Source organism: Periplaneta americana, chromosome 5 (genome assembly GCF_040183065.1).
Source record: "Periplaneta americana isolate PAMFEO1 chromosome 5, P.americana_PAMFEO1_priV1, whole genome shotgun sequence".
NCBI lineage: Eukaryota > Metazoa > Arthropoda > Insecta > Blattodea > Blattidae > Periplaneta > Periplaneta americana.
The window spans coordinates 62,351,507-62,357,506 of NC_091121.1; positions in this window are offsets into that span (position 1 = coordinate 62,351,507).

The window sequence follows — 6,000 nt, forward strand, 5'->3', positions numbered from 1 at the left end:
CATGCATTACAGAAATGATAATAAACAACTAAAGTTATTATAGAGCATAGAATAAATTATTTCTACTAATATCATCATCATCCCAACAAGTATTGGGCCTAATGGTCTATTACAGTCTCAAGCCATCTTTTTACAGGTCTTCCTAGTGTTCTCTTCCCTCTTGGACAGTAGGTAGAAATGTGACAAGGAATGCAAGTTATTTCCATGCGGCAAACATGTTGCTGCCAATTAGTTCTGTAACTATAGCTGCAATCTAAAATAGGAGATATTTCAAGCTCTTGAAGAACATCTTTGTTCCTCTTGCTGTCTAATCTAGTATAGCCAGCTGTTCTTTCCAGGAATTTCATCTCATTGGCTACTATTCGGGTTTTATCTCTTTCCCTCAAAGTCCAGGCCTCACAACCATAAGTTAGTATTACTAGTTTCTACTAATATTTGAATACAATGAGCAGTAACTGAATGTCATTAACCTCATTCGTTTTGCCATGTTTCTTTTCCAGGACTGTACATTTTTTGTCTTTTTTCGAGCTTTGCCAGAAGCAGCAGGTGTTACTTTGTTGTTTGAAGCTGCCACTTTGTGTTCCTCATTTATGATTACTATTAATTCATGTATTAAATGGCAACTATTAAAACCCCAATCATCTCTACTAAGGTACTTTTTCTATTCGCAATAATCAGTATACAGCTGTTCTTCAGTGCTGAAAATATTACAACATTATTTTTAAAATTCTCTTCAAATGATTAAAATACCATAGTATAACAACAAAGAGGAAATACAGTAGCATGAATTATACACAAAGGAAACATTTAATGGACATAACATTGGTTGCAGCTGTAATAGTGGTAGCAAAGGATTTATGGTTGGACAAAACACATTTTGCATCTTTGAGGAATTAACACATGCATCTGTATAGGAGGAGGACATAACATTCCTTGCATACTAAGGAACAATATGACTCAAAAAGCAAACAAAAAAAATTATTGGTGGACATAACACGTTTTGCAAATGGAAACTCAATTTACTTTCCAAGTACAGTAGAACTTCGATTATCCTTCACCCTATTCACCGATTGGTGGATTATCCGACTATCTTTCTCTCACTTCTTTTTTTTTTTTTTTTTTGCTACAGAAACATATGAAGTAGATACTGTTATACGCTATATTAGTATACATATTTTTTTCTAGAGTGTTATTACAAACATTTAAACTTAGGTCTACACAGTTTTGGTCTGCTGTTCGAGTCGCCGTACTCTACAACGTCTATATAAAATGTATTCCGTGAGTGTCAAAAGAAAATATGTTGTGCTAAGTATTGAACAAAATTTAAATAATTAAGTGGTTTGGGGAAAGAGAAATTGTGAGTCATCTCTCATCACCGATGTTACAACTATGAGCAATTTAATAAAAATCAAGTATAAAGTATATAAATCTACAACATGAGACCTTTATTTTTCCTATCTTTCCGCTGACAGCCATTAAAAGGAGTTTTCTTACTTCTTAAAAACATGTCTTTGACAACCGAACTTAAATTAATGATTTTAACTATAATTATGTGTATATATTCCGCCTATGCTTATCATACATATGAGTGAATTAATTAGTCATATTTCATATGAGAAAATATGACTAATTAATTCACTCATATGTATGATAAGCATAGGCGGAATATATACACATAATTATAGTTAAATTGTGACAGCTTATCGGTATATCTTCAACGTGAAATTTTTAAATTAATGAACTTCTGATTCACTACCAAGCGTATTAAACACAAAACTATGGAGAAAATAACGAAAGTTCAGTGTTATTCACTTAATTTACGAAAATATTTTATGGTACTGATGATCCGATTTTTCGATTAACCGTTCAGTCAACCCCCTTCATTACTACGGATAATAGGGGTTCTACTGTAAACAGTCACTGTACTGTATTGGTCTTTCCCTGGATTTTGTAATATACAAAAGACATTTCATTGTATTGTGTAATCACACTTCAAAACACATGGACTTACATGGTGCGAGATTTTTTTTTTATATTTGCACCTTGTCCTAGATGTAGAGACATGCAGTGCTTCGGAACTAGAAATGTTTAATTCCAAAGAGTAACTAAACCCCTTTAAAACATACTGGTTTCTCTACTGAACAACCAACCCTAATCACTGTAACTTTGTAGCGATACGAGTTGTTATTAATTTAATCTAGCACCTTCCTTATTCTACCTCGGTCATAATGCAGCAAAGGTTGCATTGAAATGAAGGTCTGAGAGGTAACTATTTTGTGAATCAGTGCCATCTTCACGTCCTATATCACTGAATTTCCTTATTAAATCTCTTTGTTTAGCAACAGAAACATTCTTAGAACACTCATACCATTTACATTGGCAGTCAGCTCCAGTTTGAACATTGAAGCCCTTAGCTTTTTGGCAACATCTTTGAGGCATCCGAGTTTCTTGCGGTTTTCTGTTTAATTTTTCATCACTAACATATACATTTTGGACACTTGGATCACTGTCAGGCAGTTGAAAATCGTCATCTATCATTGTTTCAACAAAAATCGCGTTGTAATTGAACAAAACTTAAATTCAACATGAAACACCTTACTGATATGTACATATGATACAAAGCAAACTTCTGGACGTATTGGATATGACTGCCTCCCAAAACACTTAAAAAGGATAGGGATCCTGGACTCTAGACTTTGTGCTATGTAAAGACAACTGAAGTGTGGATACTGACTACTTACTCCCTTGCAATGGATTATCCTCTACCAACATCACGGAATGCTATTGGAAAGGTAGAAGGAAAATTGAATATTTCCAACAATCCAGCTATTAGAAGGACGAAACAAAAGCCATCTGCTGAAATAAGCTCAAACACAGTGATAACAGAATGTGCATGTGTGCCGATTATGTTTATTTGAACTATGTTGGTTATTCCCATTTCTGTTGGACACACCAGGTTTTTTTTTTTTACCTTGTCTTGGTTTCTTTAATCTTCATTAAGTTGTCACCCAGTTGATTGTCCCTATTACAACGTGCAATGTTTAAATTAACTAAGAATGGAATGCAATGCTACCATAATCTCATTTTCACATTTTTAGACTCTGTTGGTGCTGTTGGTTTTTCCCTTGCACAGTCCATTTGTAGACATTTCATCATAAAACACTATTTCCATATCGTGCCAAAAGCCTTTATTGCACTCAGTTCCCAGTAAATCTTCAGACCACAAAAATGGTTCAAGAAAGTGTTGATAATTACTGACTTCTACATTTCTCTTTCTGTTAAAATAATAGGATTAAGATTTTATGTCATTACAGTATTATTATTATTATTATTATTATTATTATTGTTATCATCATAATAATAACAACAACAACAACAGAAAGATGGCTTACACAATTTTCATAAGAATTTGCATGATATCTTGGAATTATAGATATTTAATTATACGAAATCAAAGGAATTTCCAAACTTTCTCTTTTTTCTCTAAACTTTTGTTGTAGCCTATATTTGTTCTGTTCTATTGGTACATATATTTATTTTTCCGTTTCTAACTGCTTTACTAACTTTTTTGTACAGCTGTATTAGCTTTTTTTTTCTGGTTATTTCTAAGCTTCATTATTCTTATGCAGAAATGTGGACATTGTACATTCGATATTTGATTTGTTTGGAATCACATTTTTTTACACTGAAATACAGACCTGTATAAAATATGGAATTGTAAAACATATTTGATAGTGTGCATTATTGGATAATTTTGGTTATTAATACCGTGAGAGTACTGGTCGAAGATTAATATGAACTTTTTTTAGAATATAAAACTTTAAAAGTGTTGTTTAAGAAAAGGTAATATACCTTATACAATGGACAGTACCATTTCGGCATTGGTTTCTGTGTCTTTGACAGCTTCTAGTGAATTATTGCTTCATCAACTTGTCTTGCTTGTAGTTTCGGTGTTTCCTGTCGTCTGTGGTGTAAGTATGCTGTTTTAGTGGTGGTGGGAAGTTTGTATGTTATGTACTGTTAGATCGAATAATATGTGTATACTGAATTGTAACTGAGTATTAAGTATATATTGTAGATACTCCCACTACAGATCACAGGAAACACCAAAACAAGAAGCAAGATGAACTGATGCAGCAGTAGTTCACCAGATGCTGACTAAAACAGAAACCAGTATCGAAATGGTATATTATCTTTTTAACATTTTTACTTACTTCTAAAGTTTTTAGTTTTATATTTTAATAACAAGTGTTAAAGTGAACATAAAAAAAAAATAATTTTTTTTTGTTGTTGCAGATGTGAATGAAAGATTACTTTTTATGTAAGAGTGTGGGAATGATTTTTATATTATTATTAAAATTGAATTCTTCCCTATATTTGCTACTGAGATCTGAAGTATGCTGTATGTTACTCATATTGATGTGGAACTTCATCTGTACTGTAAAATACTTATACTTACATATATATTTTTTTCAATAAAGATTTTATTGTAATTGAATCACTATAATTGGAAGTCAAAAAATGAATGCCCTTTACTTGTTCCAAAGTACATATCAGAAGTTCAATAGAGTTTTTGGAATCCTTAACTTCCTTTCAACAGGTTGCATATATTAACACATTAGAAGAGTCTTTAGCATAACATCGTTCTAAAATCAGTAATAGAACATATATGTGTCAGAATGCTTATTGTTCTGACCAAAGATGTGGTCTGCCTTCAATATGAACTTGCTGACGCAAACAGTTTATACGAGTTTACAAGGTCTGTTGAATATTTTTTTTCTTCAGAACCATTCAGAATTGAATGGTTTCATGTAAAAACAGACTAAGAATCATTTTTGTAAAAAATGAGTTATATGCTGCCATCTATTGTAGATGCTGTAAATTGTCTTCTGTGAAATGGGATAACATCAAGGAAGTCTCGGTAATGACAAAGAAGGCTTTGAATTTCTTGCGATTTTTAGAACATCTGTAATGTAGTTGGAGAAACGGGCTATCTGATTTTTCATTGCTATTCACTTACAACAATGTTTGCCCACATCTCACGTCACTGTTGGGGCAACATTCTGTAACAGACAGTTGCAGACTTTCAATTTTGGGATGCATAATGTTGCTACGAATGATGCTTTCATGTATATGTGGTCTGAGAATGTTGCAGGAAGGAGGGCAGATGATATTATTATCATGTATTAATCTATACAAGATGGTACTTATTTTCCTCTCTTGTTAAATTGATAAACGTTCCACTTTAAGATAAAAACAAGAAAAATGTCTTTCACTAACCATGTTATATTTTTCTTTCTTACACTAGGTGTAAATCAAGTTTTTGTTACCATTTCAATATTAAAATTGTAATTACTTTTTGACATTACTACTATATTAATATTGTGATCACTTTACTGCTTTATGGAAATGATAAATTAAGAGGCCTACTTTAAGATAAAAACATTAAAAATGTCATTTTCACTGTGTTATATTTTTTCTCTCCTACTATGTAAAAATCTATTTTCCTCCACTTCAACAAAATTATGGTTAGCTCGTTTTCACATGCACCCATTCAATTGGAAAAATATGTTTACCCTTGGTACATTATAAAATGTAGGTGTTGAAATATGAAATAATATTGATTATATATATGTTGTTAACTAATGCTGAGTTCTTGGCAATGAATGTTCTCAGAAAATAATGTTTTTTCCCAAATGTTTAATACCCTCTTATTTGGTAACTATTGCGAGTAGAATCGTGATTTTTGTCCATATTGATAGAAAATCTAATAAAGAATCATTTATCCCTCTGGGTCTGCTCGGGTAGCATAGTCGGTATAGTGCTGGCCTTCTGTGCTCGAGGTTGTAGATTCGATCCTGGTGCAGGTCAATGGCATTTAAGTGTGCTAAATGCGACAGGCTCATGTCAGTAGATTTACTGACATCTAAAAGAACTCTTGTGAGACAAAATTCCGGCACACTGGCGACGCTGATATAACCTCAGCAGTTATGAGTGTCG